Raw genomic sequence first — 26,377 nt, 5'->3', positions numbered from 1 at the left:
CGATTCATTGGAAATCTGCAAGACCATTCCTGTAACCAATGACGTGCAAAACATAGGGCCTTCTGTTTTGTCTAGTTCCCAGCTTGCTCCGGGGCAGTTTAAGACGTTTATAGGATGTCCCCTGATGGTCCCAAAGAAACTTTTTTCACCATAAAATGTGTTTCTTTGCATACCACCCCTTGTTACTTTTGCCGAGGCCATCAAGGCCCTCATTGTTAAACAGATCGACTATTTACAGATTTTTGTCTGTGGCAACATTAGAGACAACCACACACAGTGCTCTTAACATACAATGCTTTCAACTTACATATTTGACACACCTGGTTACAATAGTGCATGTTCATTTGTACAGTAAATATTATTCAACATGTCCTCAACTGGGATTTGAACGCAAAAACCTCTTGGGTCACGGCATTCCGATCTTCCTGCTATGCCACTGTTTCCGTTATCCGTTACTAAATATTCTCTCATTATTGATTTGATTGACTTGTTTCAGCAATGCAGCCCGCTGTCCCTCTTTTGAAGACCCTCAAATCAATAAATTAAGTCAGGGGTGCACACATGTGGGTACGCAGACCCATGAGCAACTGTGGCCCCTCATGATGAGTTCAGATATTTTTGTGGCCCCCACCCCCCATCAAAGTTACCCATTCCTGATGTATGTCAAATTGTGTCAAATATGTCAGTTGAAAAAGCTTTGTGTTGAAACACTGTTTGTGTATGTGGGTATGTGTCCCTAACCTGGCCCACAGACAAAGACATTTATGGGCTTGACAACATTTATTCGGGACCATGTCTTTAGGAACATCCCCGGAACAGGTCGGGAACTTGATTTTAAGTTTGAGATTCTGTTGTGGTCGATAGACACCCATTTCTGGAAATGGATTATTTCAGACTGAGTCAGAGTGAGAGTCAGGCAGAGGAACATTTGAAAGTCTGTAGAGATTCTCAGAACGAGAGAGAGAAAGTAAAAGAGAGAGTAAAAGAAAGCAAGTTACACTAGTCATATCTTATATTTTGAGAACATGGCGACCATATTCTGTGCATTTCTGGTGGGGTAAATACAGATAAATATATTGATAAAAATCACCTTGTCCTAGAGAGATTTACACAGTTATCAAAATGTCATGTCAGGGCAAGCCTACAAGAAACACAGCCCTTATTTCAAGTGTTTCTAAAATCCCCCATGGGAAAAATGAATGGTGGAAAACAATTGGAACCATTTCCTTGTTTGACAACTAGATTTTATGGGTATTATGACTCGTACTGTGGTACTCTATAAGGGATCATAGCCTTCACCTGGATTCATGGAAAGAGCAGGTGTTCCTAATTTCTTGTACACTCATTGTATGTCCGAACTCAGAATCAAAGAAGCCTTCCCCAAAATAACATGGCTTCTGTGGTGTAACATTTATTTTGATTGGCGATTTTACGCATTTATCAAAATCACAACAGGTAGGCTGATTTCAGATGTGTCATGTAAACAAGGTTATTTGGGAAATCGTTCTTCTTGCACAGCATGTTAGTAATGTTTAAATTGAACTATTATATTAATCTGACCATTCACAATAATCGTATCGTATTGTGTGCATACTCAGTGCCGGCTGTGTTCCTATTGGTCAGTCACCGGGATCAGCTTGTAACACCAGCCACACCAAATCAAATCAAATCAAATTTTATTTGTCACATACACGTGGTTAGCAGATGTTAATGCGAGTGTAGCGAAATGTTTGTGCTTCTAGTTCCGACAATGCAATAATAACCAACAAGTAATCTAACTAACAATTCCAAAACTACTGTCTTATACACAGTGTAAGGGGATAAAGAATATGTACATAAGGATATATGAATGAGTGATGGTACAGAGCAGCATAGTCAAGATACAGTAGATGGTATTGAGTACAGTATATACATATGAGATGAGTATGTAAACAAAGTGGCATAGTTAAAGTGGCTAGTGATACATGTATTACATAAGGATGCAGTCGATGATATAGAGTACAGTATATACGTATGCATATGAGATGAATAATGTAGGGTTAGTAACATTATATAAGGTAGCATTGTTTAAAGTGGCTAGTGATATATTTACATCATTTCCCATCAATTCCCATTATTAAAGAGGCTGGAGTTGAGTCAGTGTCAGTGTCAGTGTGTTGGCAGCAGCCACTCAATGTTAGTGGTGGCTGTTTAACAGTCTGATGTCCTTGAGATAGAAGCTGTTTTTCAGTCTCTCGGTCCCAGCTTTGATGCACCTGTACTGACCTCGCCTTCTGGATGATAGTGGGGTGAACAGGCAGTGGCTCGGGTGGTTGATGTCCTTGATGATCTTTATGGCCTTCCTGTAACATTGGGTGGTGTAGGTGTCCTGGAGGGCAGGTAGTTTGCCCCCGGTGATGCGTTGTGCAGACCTCACTACCCTCTGGAGAGCCTTACGGTTGTGGGCGGAGCAGTTGCCGTACCAGGCGGTGATACAGCCCGCCAGGATGCTCTCGATTGTGCATCTGTAGAAGTTTGTGAGTGCTTTTGGTGACACGCCGAATTTCTTCAGCCTCCTGAGGTTGAAGAGGCGCTGCTGCGCCTTCTTCACGATGCTGTCTGTGTGAGTGGACCAATTCAGTTTGTCTGTGATGTGTATGCCGAGGAACTTAAAACTTGCTACCCTCTCCACTACTGTTCCATCGATGTGGATAGGGGGGTGTTCCCTCTGCTGTTTCCTGAAGTCCACAATCATCTCCTTAGTTTTGTTGACTTTGAGTGTGAGGTTATTTTCCTGACACCACACTCCGAGGGCCCTCACCTCCTCCCTGTAGGCCGTCTCGTCGTTGTTGGTAATCAAGCCTACCACTGTTGTGTCGTCCGCAAACTTGATGATTGAGTTGGAGGCGTGCGTGGCCACGCAGTCGTGGGTGAACAGGGAGTACAGGAGAGGGCTCAGAACGCACCCTTGTGGGGCCCCAGTGTTGAGGATCAGCGGGGTGGAGATGTTGTTGCCTACCCTCACCACCTGGGGGCGGCCCGTCAGGAAGTCCAGTACCCAGTTGTACAGGGCGGGGTCGAGACCCAGGGTCTCGAGCTTGATGACGAGCTTGGAGGGTACTATGGTGTTGAATGCCGAGCTGTAGTCGATGAACAGCATTCTCACATAGGTATTCCTCTTGTCCAGATGGGTTAGGGCAGTGTGCAGTGTGGTTGAGATTGCATCGTCTGTGGACCTATTTGGGCGGTAAGCAAATTTGAGTGGGTCTAGGGTGTCAGGTAGGGTGGAGGTGATATGGTCCTTGACTAGTCTCTCAAAGCACTTCATGATGACGGAAGTGAGTGTTACGGGGCGGTAGTCGTTTAGCTCAGTTACCTTAGCTTTCTTGGGAACAGGAACAATGGTGGCCCTCTTGAAGCATGTGGGAACAGCAGACTGGTATAGGGATTGATTGAATATGTCCGTAAACACACCGGCCAGCTGGTCTGCGCATGCTCTGAGGGCGCGGCTGGGGATGCCGTCTGGGCCTGCAGCCTTGCGAGGGTTAACACGTTTAAATGTCTTACTCACCTCGGCTGCAGTGAAGGAGAGTCCGCATGTTTTCGTTGCAGGCCGTGTCAGTGGCACTGTATTGTCCTCAAAGCGGGCAAAAAAGTTATTTAGTCTGCCTGGGAGCAAGACATCCTGGTCCGTGACTGGGCTGGATTTCTTCTTGTAGTCCGTGATTGACTGTAGACCCTGCCACATGCCTCTTGTGTCTGAGCCGTTGAATTGAGATTCTACTTTGTCTCTGTACTGACGCTTAGCTTGTTTGATAGCTTTGCGGAGGGAATAGCTGCACTGTTTGTATTCGGTCATGTTACCAGTCACCTTGCCCTGATTAAAAGCAGTGGTTCGCGCTTTCAGTTTCACACGAATGCTGCCATCAATCCACGGTTTCTGGTTAGGGAATGTTTTAATCGTTGCTATGGGAACGACATCTTCAACGCACGTTCTAATGAACTCGCACACCGAATCAGCGTATTCGTCAATATTGTTATCTGACGCAATACGAAACATATCCCAGTCCACGTGATGGAAGCAGTCTTGGAGTGTGGAGTCAGCTTGGTCGGACCAGCGTTGGACAGACCTCAGCGTGGGAGCCTCTTGTTTTAGTTTCTGTCTGTAGGCAGGGATCAACAAAATGGAGTCGTGGTCAGCTTTTCCGAAAGGAGGGCGGGGCAGGGCCTTATATGCGTCGCGGAAGTTAGAGTAACAATGATCCAAGGTTTTTTCACCCCTGGTTGCCCAATCGATATGCTGATCAAATTTAGGGAGTCTTGTTTTCAGATTAGCCTTGTTAAAATCCCCAGCTACAATGAATGCAGCCTCCGGATAAATGGATTCCAGTTTGCAAAGAGTCAAATAAAGTTCGTTCAGAGCCATCGATGTGTCTGCTTGGGGGGGGGGGGGGATATATGTGATTATAAACGAAGAGAATTCTCTTGGTAGATAATGCGGGCTACATTTGATTGTGAGGAATTCTAAATCAGGTGAACAGAAGGATTTGAGTTCCTGTATGTTTCTTTCATCACACCATGTCTCGTTAGCCATAAGGCATACGCCCCCACCCCTCTTCTTACCAGAAAGATGTTTGTTTCTGTCGGCGCGATGCGTGGAGAAACCCGCTGGCTGCACCGCCTCCGATAGCGTCTCTCCAGTGAGCCATGTTTCCGTGAAGCAAAGAACGTTACAGTCTCTGATGTCCCTCTGGAATGCTACCCTTGCTCGGATTTCATCAACCTTGTTGTCAAGGGACTGGACATTGGCGACAAGAATGCTAGGGAGTGGTGCATGATGTGCCCGTCTCCGGAGTCTGACCAGAAGACCGCCTCGTTTCCCTCTTTTTCGGAGTCGTTTTTTTGGGTCGCTGCATGGGATCCATTCCGTTGTCCTGTTTGAAAGGCAGAACACAGGATCCGTGTCGCGAAGAACATGATAAAGGCCAAAAAATTCTGACACGACCAGAACTTTGTCTGAGCCTACGACGACACGTGGTGGTACTTAATCGGCGGACCTAAACCCTGTTACACTGAACGAGCCAAGATGTCCGACAATCGTTTACAACCAAGAATTTGCCCACGACATGTACATCTTGTCTTGGACAGCAAAATCCAGGCATAACATGGCTAAAATTGTACAGTCTGCAAAGGCTTTAACAGAGACAAGCCACAGTAATAGTCAGACTTTAAGAGATAATTTCAACAGATTATAAGGGTTTGATCTTTTGACTGACTCACACAGAGGATGATTTATCTCATCAGAGGCCAGATGGCGTGAGGGTGTGTGTGTGTGTGTGTGTGTGTGTGTGTGTGTGTGTGTGTGTGTGTGTGTGTGTGTGTGTGTTTTTTGTGTGTGCATGTATGCGTGTGTGCCTCCGCTCTGTGACATCAGCCACTACTTTGGATGAAGGTGGGAGACGAACAGCACACACACACAGGGCCATATCAGCGATGGGTGATGTCATATCAGGGTACAGAAATAACACACACATTCTCAATCATCTCCAGGTCCTATTCATATATGAAACAAACTGGCCATTAGTGCTGAGCAATTAACCAACATTTTGGTTATTTTTCATTTTTTAAACAACTAATTGACTGACATCTGTCGAATTATTTGAATTCCATTTTGTTTGTGTTTTTTTTTCCGTGAGCTCAATGTGCATTTTTCACAGTTTCTCTAGAGATTAATCAGATCAAGCCCGAACCGTGCAATGTAGTAGGGAGTTGTAGTTTCTAACAGTCCAATATTCAACATAGTTTAGCGCAGAAAACACAGTAATGAACTACAATGACCATAATCCATTGCCCGCCTACTTGTCCGGTCTATGTTTCTTTTATGCCTGCTACATAAAAGAGACAGAAAAATGCGTGATCGAGAGGGATAGAGAGCAGTTGCTTCATGAGGTATCTCTACCTGAAAATACATCGTCAAAATGATTGATAATTGGTATTCATTAGGCAGTCATAAAGGTATGGCTTATTTACTTTGAAGAACTCCTAAAATAGTGCATAGGCAGAAGCTCTATAGAGATGAGATGATGACTTGGAATTAAGTAATAAAGTCTTTAAATAAAAAAAATGTAATATATTATTAAAGGAAAGTAATGTGAACAAATTATGTTTTATAAGTGATAAGCAGTAATGGGCAGTCACTACCATCAAATAATTGTTATTCATAGTGTTTATTCTGTGTTGTTACAGCATTCAACCCACATAATGAATAGCGCATTTAATGTTTTCAAAATGATCGTGTGTGCATGCGTGCCTTTGTGCGTGTGTGCGTGTGTGACGAGCGCAATTGCTCGCTTGCTCGTCGCAGCTTAGAGCCCTCAGAAACACCTGCAGCTGTGAGTGTGAAATCAAGCAGACAGGACTTCTGCAGCCAACCATCATCTCAACACACACACACACATCCTGTTCTCTGCTCATCAACACAACATCCACAACAACCGTTTTCTCTCAGTGACATTAAAAAGACTTCAGAAATGATTTGTGTTTTTTTATTAGCTGCATCTTCATCGATCTGAAGGACAGTCTCTATTGTCTCTTCTCTCCTCTGTCTTCCTCCCATCTCTCCTTTCACCCCCTCTCTCTCTCCTTCTCCCTATTTCTCTCTCTTAGTAATGCTCTCTCAGTACCAGCGCTCCACACAGGCTGGTTGATGGGTATCTGAGCCCCAGTTGGAGACCTCTAGGATGGGAAATCATCTTAGCTCCTTCAAAATCATCTTAGCTCCTTCCCCTGGGAGTGACACAGCCTGGAGCTCAACGTTCTAATATTACACAGCCAGAGGAGAGGAGAGATGGGATCATGGAGGGATAAGTAGGGGTGAGAGGGGGAGCAGGCGCACAAAATGTGATTTGATGTGAACCCAATCTTCTCCTGCCAGAAAAGCTTATCACACCCTGTTATCATCTCTTCTCTCCATTTGAATAATAGTTTCTCTCTCCATCCTTCATCATGAATGTTCTTCCATTGTTCCCGTGAAATGTGTCTAGAATGTTAATATTGAATATTCTGAGAACACGGCAACCACGTTCTGGGTAAGTTCTGTTCTGACATTAAGGGGATGGTCTCTTGGAAACCATCCTTGCACGTCACCTAACGAGACTAAACATCTCCAACGTTCTCTCAAGTTGTGGGAACGTTGGTTGTTAGCTGGGAAGTTTTTGATGGGGTTTTATTCTTAAACGTTCCAATGTTTAAAACATACAGTTGTCCGCTGAGAGAGTGAGCGTCGCTGGGTGTCGTCTCTAATGAAATGGAATGAGAGAGAGAACACAAAACATTGACAGTTCTCCAAACACATTTTTGAATATTTCCTATTAAAAGAAGTTGTGATTACTTGGCTCACTGCATATTTGCATTTAGAAGAGTTAAGTGTCACCAAATGTATGGTAATGTTCTGTGCAAGTTTGGTGGAATATTCTCCAAACCATCAGAAAACTGATTTGATGTGAACCCAATCTTCTACTGCCAGAGAAGCTTATCACACCTTGCTCTCCTTCCATCTGAAAAATGTTCTCTCTCCCTCTCTCTAACGCCATGACACACGTCTGTCCTACCCATTACTTGATCTTCAGGTCGTTCACATGTATGTGCATGCGTACATGCACTGCCTAGTCACACCTGATGAGATTGACAAAGCATGATCAGGGGTGTCAACTGTAAGCGTATGTGTGGGACAGATGTTATTACAATGTAAAGGTGAGGGGTCAGATGAATGAGATTTGGTTCCATAGGGAAATCATTGAATTAGATAAATGCACCAGTAGATGTGTGTGAGTTATCAGACATGAAGGTAAGACCCAAATGCAGACCACGTCGGATAACCAATAATCCCAAAGGGGCAGGCAAATAGACAGGTCAAGGCAGGCAGGGGTCAATAGACCAGAGAAGAGGGGGAAAGGTACAGGACGGCAGGCAGGCTCAGGGTCCGGTCAAGCAGAGGTTGGTTATCCAGAGGAAGGGCAAAGGTACAGGACGGAAGGCAGGCTCAGGGCCAGACAGAGTGGTCAGGCAGGCGGGCTCAGAGACAGGACAGGCAAGGGTCAAAACCAGGAAGGTGAGAAAAGAGAGACTGGGAGAAAAGCAGGAGCTGAGACAAAATGTTGGTTGGCTTGAACAAACAAGACGAACTGGCACAGACAGACGGAAAACACAGGTATAAATACACAGGGGTTAATAGGGAAGATGGGCGACACCTGGAGGGGGTGGAGACAATCACAAAGCAAGGTGAAACAGATCAGGGTGTGACATCAGTAGGCATATGTAGGCATATGTGTGCCAGTGGAGGCTCCACAGAGGAGGAAGGGGATGGCCATTCTACTCAGTGAATTTCATCTTGTCACGGATATCATCCTCTTCGTCTGAAGAGTAGTAGCAAGGATCGGACAAGTACGCAGCGTGGTAAGTGTCCATGTTTTAATAGCATAAAACTGAACATGACAGAAATACAAAATAACAAAGTGAATGGAAACAAAACAGTCCCGTGTGGCATAAACACTGACACAGGAAACAATCACCCACAAAATACCCAAAGCATATGGCTGCCTAAATATAGTTCCCAATCAGAGACAACGATAAACAGCTGCCTCTAATTGAGAACCAATCTAGGCAACCATAGACATACAAAAACCCCTAGACTGGTGCCAACCCCACAAACATACAAAACCCATAGACAGGACAAAAACATGTAATCACCCATGTCACACCCTGACCTAACCAAAAATATAAAGAAAACAAAGAAGCCTCAGGTCATGGCGTGACACATCTAAATAAAATAGTGAACATTAACTAAATTATCATTTTTAGATAAAACTATACTAAATATATTCACGTGTCACCAAATAATTTATTAAAACACACTGTTTTTCAATGAAGGTCTGTAGTAGCCTCAGAAGCAGTCTGTAGGGTAGCACCATGGTGTAGCCGGAGGACAGCTAGCTTCTGTCCTCCTCTGGGTACATTGCCTTCAATACAAAACCTAGAAGGCTCATGGTTCTCGCCCCCTTCAAAAGACTTACACAGTAATTATGACAACTTCCGGAGGACGTCCTCCAACCTATCAGAGTTCTAGCAGCTATCCACCCAATCAAAGGATTAGAGAATGAGTCTAGTACTGAAAGCATATAAAATGTGGTGAGTAGTTGACTCAAAGACAGAGAAAGACAATAGTTGAACAGTTTTTAACAAATTAATTTATTCCAAAATTGAGAGAGAGCTATTTGGTTGTATCGATTTTTTAAAACTTTCACTTTACAAATGCAGCTAGGTAGTTTAGCCTACTCAAACAACCGGCTCAAACAGAGAGGGATGCCATGTTCGCTAGCTGATTATGGTTAACCAACACTGGAACTCTTCCAAGTCAAGGTAAGCTTTTGGTTTTATTAATTTATCACCCCAGAGGCCCGTCGGTTAACTGCTAAACTGCTTTCTGACTGTACACTGTACTGCATGATTATAGCGGGTTTACTAACGCGTTAGTTCTAGTAGGTATGTTGACTATGATGTGAACACGATGTATGCTGCGTGTAGTGGTTAGCGGTCATGATATGAAGGTGAAGTGTTGCGCAATGAAGTCCGCAAGCGAAGGGAAAAGGTGAGAGGAGGAGAGCGCGCAGATAGTTGCGAACAGGAATTATACAGTACCAGTCAAAAGTTTGGACCCACCTACTCATTCCAGGGTCTTTCTTTCTTTTTTATATTTTCTACATTGTGGAATAATAGTGAAGACATAAAAACTACATAAGGAATCATGTAGTAACAAAAAAGTGTTAAACAAATCAAAGCATATTTTATATTTGAGATTCTTCAAAGTAGCCACCCTTTCCTATGTTGACAGCTTAGCACACTCTTGGCATTCTCTCAACCAGCTTCATGAGGTAATCACCTGAAATGCATTTCAATTAACAGGTGTGCCTTGTTAAAAGTTAATGTTCCTTTTTCCTTCTTAATGAGTTTGAGCCAATCAGTGGTGTTGTGACAAGGTAGGGGTGGTAGACAGAAGACAGCCCTATTTGGTAAAAAAAAACAAGTCTATATTATGGCAAGAACAACTCAAATAAGAAAAAGAAACGACAGTCCATCATTATTTTAATAAGACATGAAGGTCAGTCAATACGAAATAATGCAAGAAGTTTGAAAGTTTCTCCAAATACAGCCGCAAAAACCATCCAGCGCTATGATGAAACTGACTCTCATCAGGACCACCACAGGAAAGGAATACCCAGAGTTACCTCTGCTGCAGAGGATAAGTTCATTAGAGTTCCCAGCCTATGAAATTGCAGCCAAGAAACACGAGCAATGGACATTAAACCGGTGGAAATCTGTCATTTGGTCTGATGAGTCCAAATTTGAGATGTTTGGTTCCAACCACCATGTCTTTGTGAGACGCAGAGTAGGTGAACGGATGATCTCCGCATGTGTGGTTCCCACCATGAAGCATGGAGGAGGAGGTGTGATGGTGGGATGAGGTGGACCACACAGTGAAGGAAAAGCAGCCAACAAGTGCTCAGCATATGTGGGAACTCCTTCAAGACTGTTCAAAAAGCATTCCAAGAGTGTGCAAAGCTGTCATCAAGGCAAAGGGTGGTTACTTTGAATAATCTAAAATCTAAAATATATTTTTGGTTACTACATGATTCCATGTGTTTTTTAAAGAAAAACCTTTGAATGAGTAGATGTTTCCAAACTTTTGAATGGTACAGTGTATTTACAATGAGCAAAATGATCATGATGTTTATATTTGTATTTATTATGGATCCCCATTAGCTACTCTTCCTGGGGTCCAGCAAAATTAAGGCAGTTATACATTTTAAAAACATTACAATACATTCATAACATATTTCACAATATATCAGGGGTGTATTCATTCCGCCGATTCTGTTGAAAAATGTTTCTGAAATGGAAGCCAACGAAACGGGAATAAACATACCTGAATTAGTCCAATAGAAACTCTCATTTGCAAATATTGGACTAATGATTCCACCCTAGATCAGCTAGATGCAGGCAAGAGTGTGCAAGGTGGTATTGAATGAGTCACTGTTTGTCACCTTTATTACAAAAAATAATCTCGACCTGTGCACTTAAGTTGTAAACTTTCATTCATATGACACTTTAGTATCATGTAGTAGCCTAAAACCTATCGATGTTACATTGAGCTGGGTGAATGGAATAGGAATGACTGTCATCCAATATGCTGTAATAGAAATAAGGCTCATAACAACAACAAGAAACGTTACCAACCGCCACTGCTGTGTGCATGTGGGTGAGTGAAATGAAGTGTGAAAATAATAAAAATAACTTGGTTTGATTTTCACATTGAGGTTCTGTGCTGGTCGATAGCCACCCACTTCTGGAAATGGATTATTATAGAGTGAGTCAGAGTGAGATTCAGGCAGATATCGAATTATACAGAGGAACATTATAAAGTCTGCAAGAGATTCTCAGAGAGAGAGCGAGAGAGAGAGAGAAACAGAGAGAGAAAAAACACTAGCCATCCAGGTCCATTTTACACTCCTAACAGAATAGAGATGGGGATGCGGGTGAGATTAAGGTGAAGGGAAAAGTGGCCACCTCTCCCCTCCATTCTACTGGCCAATATACAGTCACATGATAATAATAATGGATAATAATGGATGACCTCCAATTGTGGATTTTCCATCAACGGGACTCTCAAAACTGCAATTTTCTCTGATTTGCCCCCCATAGCTTTCCAACTCAATGGATTCTCTATTCGCCGTGCGGACAGGACAGTGGAGTTACGGAAATCGAGAGGAGGGGTTTGCCTCTTCATCAACAACAACTGGTGTGCTGAATCAAGCGCAGTGGGAGTGTTGACCCATTGATCACCTGTCTTGGAATGCCGGATGGTCAAATGCCGACCCGAGGGACTTTTCAGCTGTTATCGTGACTGCTGTATATATTCCACCCCAGGACAAGAAAAATAACACGCTGGCAAGAGCTGTACGAGGCTATAAACAAGCTAAACAAAATGTAGATCCGGAGGTTGCTTTTCTGGTTGCCAACGATTTTAATTCCACGTCACAAAGACAAGTGATGCCCAACTTCTATCAACACGTCTCCTTCGCCAATAGGCACAATAAATTCCTAGACCAGTGTTATTCTGCCCACAAGCAAGCAAGGCCCTCCCTCATCCGCAATTTGGCAAATCAGATCATGACTGCTTACTCTGCGTAGTAAGTACCCGTGATTCACTCCATGGAGAAATTGTCACCAGAATCAGAGAGTATACTACAGGACTGCTTGGCTAGCGCTGATTAGAATATGTTTCGATACCCCACCGGTAACATTGACGAGCTAACCACCTCAATCGCCGGCTTCATTAGGAAATGCAATGGTGACGTTGTCCCCACAGTTTGCTGCTTCTCCAATCAAAAGCCCTGGATTAACACAGAGGTTGATGCTAAACTAAAGGACAGGCCTATCACAGACAACCCTGAGGCTACGGCTGAAGACAGGAACAGTACAAGAAGTCCCGCTACGACCTCCGCAGAGTCATCAAACGAGAAAAATAACAATATAGGAATAAGGTGGAATCATATTACACAGGCTCCGCCACCCACCGCATGTTGCAGAGGCTACGATCCCATCACAGATAACAAAGGATGACCCAGCCGTGATCCGCCCAACGCTGCCTCTCTACCAGATGAACTCAATACAATTGATGCACGCTTCGACAATAACAGCATCGTGCAGAGTGTGAGGGCCGTCACCAACCCAGAGGACTGGGTGATCGAACGTGAGTAAAGGCCTTTAATCAGATCAACACTCGCAAAACCGCGGGGCCCGACAGTATTCCAGGGCTCATTCTCAGAGCATGCGCAAAACAGCTGGCAGGCATATTCAGGGTCATTTTCGACCTCTCCTTGTCCCAGTCTGTCATCCCCATGTTTTAAGATGACCACCATCATTCCTGTTCCCAATAACGCTAAGGTTTCATGCCACAATAACTATCGCCCTGTAGCACTCACATCTGTAATCATTAAGTGCTTTGAGAGGCTGGTTATGGCACACATCACTCCATCATCCCAGACACCCGAGACTAGTGATTCCCAACCAGGGATATTAGGACTAGGTACTTGGCCTATCCACAGGGGGTCATTGAGAAAACTCATGAGACTATAGGCTTTATGGTAAAATGCACATGAGGGGATACTTCAGGGGAACTTCAGGCAGAGCAAAGTTCAGTTGTAGGTACAATAACTAAAAAAGGTTGGGAATCACTGCCCTAGACCCACTCCAATTTACATACCGTCCCAACAGATCCATAGACGACGCAACCTCAATTGCACTTCACAAGGCCTTCACGGAACCTAGATAAGAAGAATACTTATGCGAGAATGTTGTTCATTGACTATAGCTCAGAGTTTAACACCATTTTTCCTTTCAAGTTCATCACCAATTCTTAGGACCCTGGGACTTAACACCTCCCTCTGCAACTGGATCCTGGACTTCCAGACGGGCCGACCCCAGGTGGTGAGGATAGACAATATCACCTCTGCCATGCTGACCCTCAACAGGTGGACCCCACAGGGGTGTGTGCTTGGTCCCCTCCTGTACTCCCTTTTTATCCATAACTGCATGGCCATGCACGACTCCAAACCCATCAACAAGTTTGCTGACGACATGACAGTGTTCACCGGCAACGATGAGACAGCCTACAGGGAGGAAGGAGGTCAGTGACCTGGCAATGTGGTGACGGAAAAACAATCTCTCCCTCAATGTCAGTAAGACCAAGGAGCTGATCGTAGACTACAAGAAATGGGGGGGGCCGAGCACGCCCCATCCACATCAACGGGTCTGTAGTGGAGGAGATCGAAAGCTTCAAGTTTCTCTGTGTCCAAATCAATAAGGACTTAAAACAGTCGACACACGCACAGTTGTGAAAATGGAGCAACAATGCCTCTTCCCCCTCAGGAGGCTGAAAAGGTTTGGCATGGGCCCTCAAATCCTCAACAACGTATACAGCTGGTACCGTAGAGAGCATCTTGACTGGCTGCATCACTACTTGGCATGGCAATAGCACTGCTCTAAAAACGTGGCGCTACAGAGGGTGGTGCAGACAGCCAAGTCCATCACTTGGCCAAGCTCCCTGCCATCGGGGACTTCTATATCAGGCAGTGTAAAAGGAAGGCCCAGAACATTGTTAAAGACTCCAGCCACCCAATCCATAGAATGTTCTCTCTGCTTCCACACGGAAAGCGGTAATGGTGACACCAACAGGCTCCTTTACAGCTTCGATCTCTAAGCCACAAGACTGATAAATAGATAACTAAATAGTCAACAAAATGTCTACACAGACTATTTGATATGATATCCATGCTCATTAAAAAAACATCCTCTAAACATTACCGACCACCACTGCTGTGTGCATGTGGGTGAGTGAAATGAAGCCGGGGAAAAATAAACATTAAACTGAACACACTTCAAACATTATTTTGTATTGCTCCTTTGGTTTGATTTTCACATTGAGATTCTGTTGTGGTCGAGAGTACATTTCCAGAAACGGGTGGCTTTTACAGAGTGAGTCAGAGTGAGATTTAGGCAGATTTTGAATCATACAGAGGAACATTATAAAGTCTGCAAGAGATTCTCAGAGAGAGAGAGAGAGAAAGACAAAGAGCGAGAGAGAGACACAATCATCATATACGCTGCTGCTACTCTGTTTATCATATATCCTGATGCCTATGCCATACATATACTGTTGAAGTCAGAAGTTTACATACACCTTAGACAAATACATTTAAACTCCAGTTTTTCACAATTCATGACATTTAATCCTAGTTAAAATACCCTGTTTTAGGTCAGTTAGGATCATCACTTTATTTTTAAGAATGTGACATGTCAGAATAATAGTAGAGAGAATTGTTTATTTCAGCATTCATGTCTTTCATCACATTCCTAGTGGGTCAGACGTTTACGTACACTCAATGAGTATTTGGTAGCATTGCCTTTAAAATGTTTAACTTGAGTCAAATGTTTTGGGTAGCCTTCCACAAGCTTCCCACAAAAAGTTGGGTGAATTTTGGCCCATTCCTCCTGACAGAGCTGGTGTAACTGAGTCAGGTGTGTAGGCCTCCTTGCTCGCACACACTTTTTCAGTTCTGCCCACAAATTGCCTATGGGATTGAGGTCAGGGCTTTGTAATGGCCACTCCAATACCTTGACTTTGTTGTCCTTAAGCCATTTTGCCACAACTTTGGAAGTATGCTTGGGGTCATTGTTCATTTGGAAGACCCATTTGCGACCAAGCTTTAACTTCCTGACTGATGTCTTGAGATGTTGCTTCAATATATCCACATCATTTTCCTGCTTCATGATGCCATCTATTTTGTGAAGTGCACCAGTCCCTCCTGCAGCAAAGCAACCTCACAACATGATGCTTCCACCCCCCGTGCTTCACAGTTGGGATGCTGTTCTTTGGCTTGCAAGCCTCCCCCTTTTTCCTCCAAACACAACGATGGCCATTTTGACCAAACATTTCTATTTTTGTTTCATCAGACCAGAGGACATTTCTCCAAAAAGTACGATCTTTGTCCCCATGTGCAGTTGCAAACCGTAGTCTGGCTTTTTTAATGGCAGTTTTGGAGCAGTGGCTTCTTCCTTGCTGACCGGCCTTTCAGGTTATGTCGATATATGACTCATTTTACTGTGGATAAAGATACTTTTGTACCTGTTTCCTCCAGCATCTTCACAAGGTCCTTTGCTGTTGTTCAGGGATTGATTTGCACTTCTCGCACCAAAATATGTTAATCTCTAGGAGACAGAACGTATCTCCTTCCTGAGCGGTATGACGGCTGCGTGGTCCCATGGTGTTTATACTTGCGTACTATTGTTTATACAGATGAATGTGGTACATTCAGGCGTTTGGAAATTGCTCCCAAGGACTAACCAGACTTGTGGAGGTCTACCATTTTTTTCTGAGGTCTTGGCTGATTTCTTTTGATTTTCCCATGATGTCAAGCAAAGAGGCACTGACTTTGAAGGTAGTCCTTGAAATACATCCACAGGTACACCTCCAGTTGACTCAAATGATGTCAATTAGCTTATCAGAAGCTTCTAAAGCCATCACATTTTCCAAGCTGTTTAAAGGCACAGTCAACTTAGTGTATGTACATTTCTGACCCACTGGAATTGTGATACAGTGAATCATAAGTGAAATAATCTGTCTGTAAACAATTGTTGGAAAAATGACTTGTGTCATGCACAAAGTAGATGTCCTAACCGACTTGTCAAAACTATAGTTTGTTCACAAGAAATTTGTGGAGTGGTTGAAAAACGAGTTTTAATGACTCCAACCAAAGTGTATGTAAACTTCCGACTTCAACTGTAGTATCTACCTCTATCACCGCAGTATCCCTGCACACTGTGGTACTGGAATTGACTGATTCTGTATATAGTATGCTTACTTACTTTCTCGTGTTCATATTTCTATTTCTCGTGTGTTTTTGTTCTACCTTGTGTTATGTTTAGTATTACATTGTTATTGATTACTGCATTGTTGGGTTTAGAGTTGACAAGAAAGGCATTTCACTGTGCTTGTGCATGTGACATTAAAACTTGAAACTTGAATAGAGAACATCTAAGAGGTACATCATCTAAGATATCCAGTATCTAAGATATACAGTATCTAATATGTACAGTATCTAAGATGTACAGTATCTAAGATGTACAGTATCTAAGATATACAGTATCTAAGATGTACAGTATCTAAGATATACAGTATGCTATATTTGATGATTCTTTATCCAAGCTCAAAGAAGTTCATAATGGTATCTGTGATGAAAACTTTTCACACATTCAAATGTGAAACATACAGCGCATTCAGAAAGTAATCAAAGCTCTTCCCTTTTTACACATTTTGTTACGTTACAGCCTTATTCTAAAATGTATGAAATGAATTGCTTTCCTCATCAATCTACACGCAATACCCCATGATGACAAAGCAAAAACAGGTGTTTAGACACTTTTGCTCATTTATTAAAAATGAAAAACAGAATGAACTTTTTTATATAGGTATTCAGACCCTTTGCTATGAGACTTGAAATTGAGCTTAGGTGATTCCTGTTTCCATTGAACATCCTTGAGATGTTTCTACGACTTGATTGGAGTCCACCTGCGGTAAATTCAATTGATTGGACATGATTTGGAAAGGCACACACCTGTCTATATAAGGTCTCACAGTTGACAGTGCATGTCAGAGCAAAAACCAAACCATGCGGTTTGAAGGAATTGTCCTTAGAGCTCCGAGAAAGAATTGTGTCAAGGCACACATCTCAGAAAGGGTACCAATAGAATTCTGCAGCATTGAAGGTCCCATCAGGCCTTTATGGTAGAATGACCAGACCAAAACCACTCCTCAGTAAAAAACACATGACAGCCAGCTTGGAGTTTGCCAAATGGCACGTAAAGGACTCTCAGACCATGAGAAACAATATTCTCTGGTCTGATTAAACCAAGATTCAACTGTTTGGCCTGAATGCCAAGAATCAATTCTGGAGGAAACCTGTCACCATGCCTACGGTGAAGCATGGTGGTGGCAGCATCATGCTGTGGGGATGTTTTTCAGTGGCAGGGACTGGGGGACTAGTCAGGCTCGAGGGAAAGATGAACGAAGCAAAGTACAGAGAGATCCTTGATGAAAACCTGCTCCAGAGCGCTCAGTACCACAGACTGGGGGCGAAGGTTCCCTTTTCAACAGGACAACGATCCTAAACACTCAGCCAAGACAATGCAGGAGTGGCTTCGGGACAAGTCTCTGAATGTCCTTGAGTGGCCCAGCCAGAGCCCAGACTTGAACCCGATCTAATATCTTTGGAGAGACCTGAAAATAGCTGTGCATCAACACTCCCCATCTAACCTGACAGAGTTTGAGAGGATCTGCAAAGAAGAATGGGAGAAACTCCCCAAATACAGGCATGCCAAGCTTGTTGCGTCATACCCAAGAAGACTCGAGGCTGTAGTCGCTGCCAAAGGTTCCTCAACAATGTACTGAGGAAAGGGTCTGAAGACTTATGTAAATGTGATATTTCTGTATTTATTTGTAATACATTTGCAAAAATTACAGGGTATCGTTTGAAGATTGATAAGTAACTATTTTAAAAAATCAATTTAGAATAAGGCTTTAATAACGTAACAAAATGTGGAAAAATTCAAGATGTCTGAATACTTTCCGAATGCACTGTATGCCAACTCACACTATTCAATTTGACAGAAGCCTGCTTACCTGAAATGGGTGTACCAGCAAATCTCTACAGCATAGCAGTGCTATATACAAGTGATATGGGTATATACAGTGAGTGCACAAAACATTAAGAACACCTTCCAAATATTGAGTTGCAGTTGCACCCCCCCCTTCTGAACTCCCCCCTGACCATACTGATCCACATGGAAGAATCCCAGAGCTCTGCATAGTGCACGCTTTCATCTCCCAGTCAGTTTGATTTGGGTGGATTCACCAACCATGGCAGAAAGTGCATAGAGGAGAGAGACGAAAACCAAGATTCAGGATTTTTTTTTTATTGGCTTCAAGGAAGCTGTAAAACTTCCCAATCCCTCCTGGACCGACTGAAGCCCGAGAAAACTCCTGCAGACAGTCACAGCTCACAGCAGGGGAGGGCCAGCTAGGATGGGGAAATAGGGTGCAGAGTTTGGATGTAGAGTTAAGACGTAGAGTAAGAGAGCTGCAGCGTCAGGGTGAAGACAGAGGGTGCAGAGTTAGGTGGAGAGTTAAGACGTAGAATAAGAGAGCTGCAGCGTCAGGGTGAAGACAGAGGGTGCAGAGTTAGGTGGAGAGTTAAGACGTAGAGTAAGAGAGCTGCAGCGTCAGGGTGAAGACAGAGGGTGCAGAGTTAGGTGGAGAGTTAAGACGTAGAGTAAGAGAGCTGCAGCGTCAGGGTGAAGACAGAGGGTGCAGAGTTAGGTGGAGAGTTAAGACGTAGAGTAAGAGTGCTGCAGCGTCAGGGTGAAGACAGAGGGTGCAGAGTTAGGTGGAGAGTTAAGACGTAGAGGAGAGCTGCAGCATCAGGGTGAAGACAGAGGGTGCAGAGTTAGGTGGAGAGTTAAGACGTAGAGTAAGAGAGCTGCAGCGTCAGGGTGAAGACAGAGGGTGCAGAGTTAGGTGGAGAGTTAAGACGTAGAGTAAGAGAGCTGCAGCGTCAGGGTGAAGACATAGGGTGCAGTGTTAGGTGGAGAGTTAAGACGTAGAATAAGAGAGCTGCAGCGTCAGGGTGAAGACAGAGGGTGCAGAGTTAGGTGGAGAGTTAAGACGTAGAATAAGAGAGCTGCAGCGTCAGGGTGAAGACAGAGGGTGCAGAGTTAGGTGGAGAGTTAAGACGTAGAATAAGAGAGCTGCAGCGTCAGGGTGAAGACAGAGGGTGCAGAGTTAGGTGGAGAGTTAAGACGTAGAGTAAGAGAGCTGCAGAGTCAGGGTGAAGACAGAGGGTGGAGAGTTAGTAGGTTGGAGAATTAGGGTGGAGAGTTAGTGAAAGTGCACAGTGTTAAGGGCGTCGACTTAACTAATAGTGAAGGTAGATTGAGTAGAGTGTGAAGTTAGCAATCATGGGACCTGGGGCTACCACTTTCTCCAGGCCTGAGGTTAAATGGTTTGTTTTAGCTTGAACATGAGCATTGACAGATATCCAAACTCAAAAAGGAGAAAGGAGTAATAACACTGTAACGGAGATGCTGGGTCGAGAAGCAAGTGCAGGGGGGTGAGTTTAATAATACAATAAACATGGAACGATACAAAACAAGAGTAGCGTCTGGACATGAAAGACATAACTAATCGTCCCTGGGGAATGAACCAAAGGGAGTGACAGATATAGGGGAGGTAATCAGTGAAGTGAGTCCAGGTGAGGCACATAATGAGGCGCAGGTGCGCGTAACGATGTTGCCAGGTGTGTGTAATGATGAGTGAGAGAACCAGTGATTAGTAAACCGGCGATGTCGAGCTCCGGAGAGGGGGAGCGGGGGTAGACGTGACAAACACACTCTTAAACATAACACACATGTGTCACAACATTTGCTCGTTAGCAGATACACCCTCTCCACTGCAATTAGGGAACCGCAGGGGCTCGTTTTCCACGACAACCACTCTGTCACTTTCATCCTCCAATGAAGTAAATGGTGGCATCCGGCTCCTGATCACAGGGCGTGTGTGCTTGTGTAACAGACGTCAAGCTGCTTGCTTCTATGCCTGCATTGCTTACTGTTTGGGGTTTTAGGCTGGGTTTCTGTACAGCACTTTGATATATCAGCTGAAGGGCATTATAAATACATTTGATTTGATTTGCTTAGCAAGTACCGCTTCCTCCTGATTCGGCTCACACGGAGGCTGGAACACAGGACCTCTGCCTTGCTGGCACACATGACCTCCTGAAAGCATTTTACCAGTCGTGCCATGCAAAAAGCCACCTATTCACCAATGCAAGTGGGGTACATTTCAGGCTGAGGAGTGTGTTTCACACATCCCAATGCTACAAGTCTGTGTGTGTCTGTGTTTGTGCCTTATTTTGCTGTAAGTTTCCGACAGGCTACAGACTACCCCTTTGTGTGTGTGTGCTAATACAGTATGCACAATGCATTCGTAAAGTATTCAAACAGCTAGACTTTTTCCACATTTTGTTATGTTGTAGACTTATTATAAAATAGATCAAAACATTGTTTTTTTCTCATTAATCTACACACAATACCCCATAATGACAAAGCAAAAACATGTTTTTAGACATTTTTGCACATTTGTTCAAAATACAAAACTCAAATATCACATTTTCAAAAGTACTCAGACCTTTTACTCAACTTTGTTAAAGCACCTTTGGCAGCGATTTACGCCTCAAGTCTTCTTGGGTATGACGCTACAAGCTTGGCACACCTGTACTTGGAGTTTCTGCCATTCATTTCTGCAGATACTCTCAAGCTCTGTCAGGTTGGATTGGGAGCATCGCAGCACCGCTATTTTCAGGTCTCTCCAGATATGTTCGATCGGTTTCCAAGTCCGGGCTCTGGCTGGGCCACTCAAGGATATTCAGAGACTTGTCCAGAAGCCAATCCTGCGTTGTCTTGGCTGTGGGCTTAGGGTCGTTGTCCTGTTGGAAGGTGAACCTTCGCCCCCAGTCTGAGGTCCAGAGCTTTCTGGAGCAGGTTTTCATCAAGAATCTCTCTGTACTTTGCTCAGTTCATCTTTTCCTCGATCCTAACAAGTCTCACTGAAAAAGATCCCCACAGCATGATGCTGCCACCACCATGCTTCCCTTTAGGGATGGTGCCAGGTTTCCTCCAGATATTACGCTTGGCATTCAGGCCATAGTTCAATCTTGGTTTCATCAGACCAGAGAATCTTGTTTCTCATGGTCTGAGAGTCCTTTAGGTGCCTTTTGGCAAACTCCAAGCTGGCTGTCATGTGCCTTTTCCAGAGGAGCTGCTTCCGTCTAGCCCCTCTACCATATAGGGCTGATTGGTGGAGTGCTGCAGAGATGGTTGTCCTTCTGGAAGGTTCTCCCATCTCCACAGAGGAAGTCTGTTACAGTGACCTATGGGTTCTTGGTCACCTCCCTGACCAAGGCCCTTCTGCCTCGATAGCTCAGTTTGGCCAGGCAGCCAACTCTAGGAAGAGTCTGGATGGTTTCAGATTTATTCCATTTGAGGATGATGGAGGCCACTGTTTTCTTGGGGACCTTCAATGCTGCAGACAATTTTTGGTACCCTTCCCCAGATCTGTGCCTCGACACAATCCTGTCTATGGACAATTCCTTCAACCTCATGGTTTTGCTCTGACATGCACAGTCAACTGTGTCCTTTTCCAAATCAAGTCCAATCTATTGAATTTACCACAGGTGGACTCCAATCAAGTTGTAGAAACATCTCAACAATGATCAATGGAAACAGGATGCACCTGAGCTCAATTGAGTCTCATAGCAAAGGGTCGGAATACTTATAGTTGAAGTTGGAAGTTTACATACACTTAGGTTGGAGTCATTAAAACTTGTTTTTCAACCACTCCACAAATTTATTGTTAACAAACTATAGTTTTGGCAAGTCGGTCAGGACAAGTAATTTTTCCAACAATTGTTTACAGACAGATTATTTCACTTATAATTCACTGTATCACAATTGCAGTGGGTCAGATATTTACATACACTAAATTGACTGTGCCTTTAACCAGCTTGGAAAATTTCTGAAAATTATGGCTTTAGAAGCTTCTGATAGGCAAATTTACATAATTTGAGTTAATGGGAGGTGTACCTGTGGATGTATTTCAAGGTCTACCTTCAAACTCAGTGCCTCTTTGTTTGACAGCATGGTTAAATCTAAATCTAAATAAATCAGCCAAGACGTTCATCTATACAACCAATAGTACGCAAGTATAATCACCATGGGACCACGCAGTCGTCATACCGCTCAGGAAGGAAACGCGTTCTGTCTCCTAAAGATGAACGTACTTTGGTGCGAAAAGTGCAAATCAATCCCAGAACAACAGCAAAGGACCTTGTGAAGATGCTTGAGGAAACGGGTACAAAAGTATCTATATCCACAGTAAAACGAGTCCTATATCAACATAACCTGAAAGGCCGCTCAGCAAGGAAGAAGCCACTGCTCCAAAACTGCTATAAAAAAGCTAGACTACAGTTTGCAACTGCACATGGGGACAAAGATCGTACTTTTTGGAGAAATGTCCTCTGGTCTGATGAAAGACAAATATAACTGTTTGGCCATAATGACCATTGTTATGTTTGGAGGAAAAAGGGGGAGGCTTGCAATCCGAAGAACACCATCCCAACTGTGAAGCACTGGGGTTGCAGCATCATGTTGTGTGGGTTGCTTTGCTGCCGGAGGGACAGGTGCACTTCACAAAATAGATGGCATCATGAGGTAGGAAAATTATGTGGATATACTGAAGCAAAATCTCAAGACATCAGTCAGGAAGTTAAATGGGTCTTCCAAATGGACAATGACCCCAAGCATACTTCCAAAGTTGTGGCAAAATGGCTTAAGGACAACAAAGTCAAGGTATTGGAGTGGCCATTACAAAGCCCTGACCTCAATCCTATAGAAAATGTGTGGGCAGAACTGAAAAAGTGTGTGCGAGCAAGGAAGCCTACAAACCTGACTCAGTTACACCAGCTCTGTCAGGAGGAATGGGCCAAAATTCACCCAACTTATTGTGGGAAGCTTGTGGAAGGCTACCCGAAACGTTTGACCCAAGTTAAACAATGTAAAGACGATGCTACCAAATACTAATTGAGTATAAGTAAACTTCTGACCCACTGGGAATATGATGAAAGAAATAAAAGCTGAAATAAAAAAATTCTCTCTACTATTATTCTGACATTTCACATTCTTAAAATAAATTGGTGATCCTAACTGACCTAAGACTGTAACGACTTCTCCCGAAGTCGAAGCCTCTCCTTGTTCGGGCGGTGCTCGGCGGTCGACGTCACCGGTCTTCTAGACATCATTGATCCATTTTTCATTTTCCATTGGTTTTGTCTTGTCTTCCTACACACCTGGTTTCAATCCCATTCATTACCTGTTGTGTATTTTACCCTCTGTTTCCCCTCATGTCTTGTTTGTTTGTTATTCAGTGTTGTGTTGGTTTTTGTATTGGTGCGAAACGGGTCCTCGTACCCACTTTATTTATTGTTACATTTAGTGTTTGGAGTATGTTTTGTTTATTTGTTATTAAATACTCCATTACACTCAGTTTGATTCTCCTGCGCCTGACTTCCCTGCCACCTATACACACGACTCTGACAAAGACAGGGAATTTTTACTAGAATTAAATGTTGGGAATTGTGATAAACTGAGTTTAAATGTAATAGGTTAAGGTGTATGCAAACTTCTGACTTCAACTGTATGTAAATAAGCTATTTAAGTTTTTAATTCGTAATAAATTTGCAGAAAATTCTAAAAACCTGTTTTTCTCTTTGTCATTATGGGGTATTGGGTATTGTGTGTAGATTGATGAGGGAAAATGTATATTTAATCCATTTTAGAATAAGGCTGTAATGTAACAAAATGTGGAAAAAGGGTAAGGGTCTGAAGACTTTCCGAATGCACTGTATGTGTTGCAATGCTAGGGTCATGCATTGAGTTGTATTATTCAAAAACACAATATACCGTCAAATACCGTCATACAGACTTGGCCATATCGCCCAGTCCTAGGCGTGGCTAACGGTGCTGTCGTCGACCCAACATTTTAGAGGCCCTCCTGTTTGCCGCAGCGATAAAAAATGTAGCTATTTTAAAGTTAATCTCTGGCAATTCTACACATTTTGCCATGTGGTGGAGATAACATTTTGCCGTTTTAATGCTAATTTTCTGCAATTCTACACATTTTGCCATGAGGCTGAGAGAAAAGATGTCCATTTAAAGCAAATTGTCTGCAGTTATTCACATCTTGCCATGGCTTATTCTATCTGAGTGGCTCAAACATTATAACAAAATCAATGGTGGTCCTATGCCATGACAAAAATACTCCTCAATGCATAATTATTTTCATTTTAGAATCTCCCTGATTTGTCTAGCTCTCACGCCTGTTTCCGATTCCCCTCCCTGGCGCTCGCGGGCGGCAGGCTCCCCAACATTACGCACGCGCCTCAGTGATCATTGGACTCACCTGTCCTCAATCCCCTCTGTTATTATAGCCCCTATATCTGTTCCCCGCTCTGTTCCCTGCTTCAGCATTAATTATCATTTGTCGTTGTTTACCCGCGTGCTGATGCAGTTCCTGTTTTGTTACCTGTCTGCTCCTGGATAAATGTTGACTCCCCGTACCTGCTTCTCATCATCGTTCCTTACATTTCATTTAGGTGATTGTTTGTTATCAAAGATAATATGGGTCCATGACCTTTTCTACATAATTTATATGTATTGTTTTAGTATGCACTGAAAACATTTTTCCATCGTGAAAATGATAGAATATAGTTACGAATTTGCAAAACATTTGATATGTGACAAATTCCAATTTGTTGTGGCTAACGTAAGCTAGGTGGCGTTGTGGAAAACTCTATCCAAAGAGTAGGCAGAGACTATTGGAGTACAATTATTAACTTTTAATCAAGTAGCTGCAGGCGAGATCTATTTCTGAGCATAGTCAGGGAAGGAACTCGCCTGGGAGATGGTTACATGTCCTTCATACAGAGGGAGATGATAATACAACCATATTGTTTACACAACAGGTCAATTATACAAGCAAAGCAACAGTTCCAGAACACAATGGCCTTGGGTTAGGGCTGCAGACATAACAGGAGTCTATGAAATGCAGTTTATTACAGTTCAACGCATCAACCTTGAGATGGTACAACAGCTTAAGTCAAATTCTGCCACCACAGTGGCTATCACGAATGTTAGCTAGGTGGCTAACGTTAGCTAGGCTAGGGGTTAGGGTTAGAGGTTAAGGTTAAAGGGTTAAGGTTAGAGTTAGAGGAAGGGTTAACTAGCATGCTTAGTAGTAGCTAAAAAGTCACAAAAGTTCCTAATGAACTAAAATGCTAAAATTGTCCATGATGAGATTAAAAACGCTACCTTTGGGTTGCTAGATGTTCGCGTTGTACACCCACCCATCCACCCTGACCAACCACCCTACTTTTGTTTTTGCCTCATGTATCCTTCTGTATTATGTAGGCTATGTATACCAAATGTAACATATCATACTCATTTGAGTGTCCCCGATACGTTTACTGTGTTACGTCTAGTCTATGAGACCAGGCTGGTGTGTTTGTGTGCAATAATAGGCTAATGAGCAAAAGCTTGAAATCTCCCCAGTGTGTACAGTACCAGTCAAAAGTTAGGACACACCTACTCATTCAATGGTTTTTCATTATTTTTTACTATTTTCTACATTCCCATTGGTGTCCTTTAGTAGTGGTTTCTTTGCAGCAATTCGACCATCAAAGCTTGAGTTACACAGTCTCCTCTGAACAGTTGATGTTGAGATGTGTCTGTTACTTGAACTCTGTGAAGCATTTATTTGGGCTGCAATGTCTGAGGCTGGTAACTCTAATGAACTTAACCTCTACAGAAGGTACTGTATGTGTCTGGGAATAAGTTAATAAACAGACCGTCAGATACCCTTCACAATCAATTACAGCCAAATGTCAATGTAGTGGCCCAGGCGTCGAGGGACGGCTTTAGATTAGAAATCTCCATTATTAAAGATGGGCTGAAAATGAAGGATAGTGTGTGTGAAAGCAGAAATGAAGCAATCGCACATCCTTTACCTCCAGTGTCCATTGCTGACTGACAAGTTGACAGTTAGCCTGTGGGTAATGGCTTGAGATTGTGATGGAGATGGTCGTCTGTGGGAGTTTGGGCAGCAGAGATCTGAGAG

This window comes from Oncorhynchus nerka, linkage group LG19, assembly GCF_034236695.1.
Source record: "Oncorhynchus nerka isolate Pitt River linkage group LG19, Oner_Uvic_2.0, whole genome shotgun sequence".
Lineage (NCBI taxonomy): Eukaryota > Metazoa > Chordata > Actinopteri > Salmoniformes > Salmonidae > Oncorhynchus > Oncorhynchus nerka.
The sequence above is the reverse complement of the archived record's forward strand: the minus strand, read 5'-3'. Positions refer to the sequence as shown.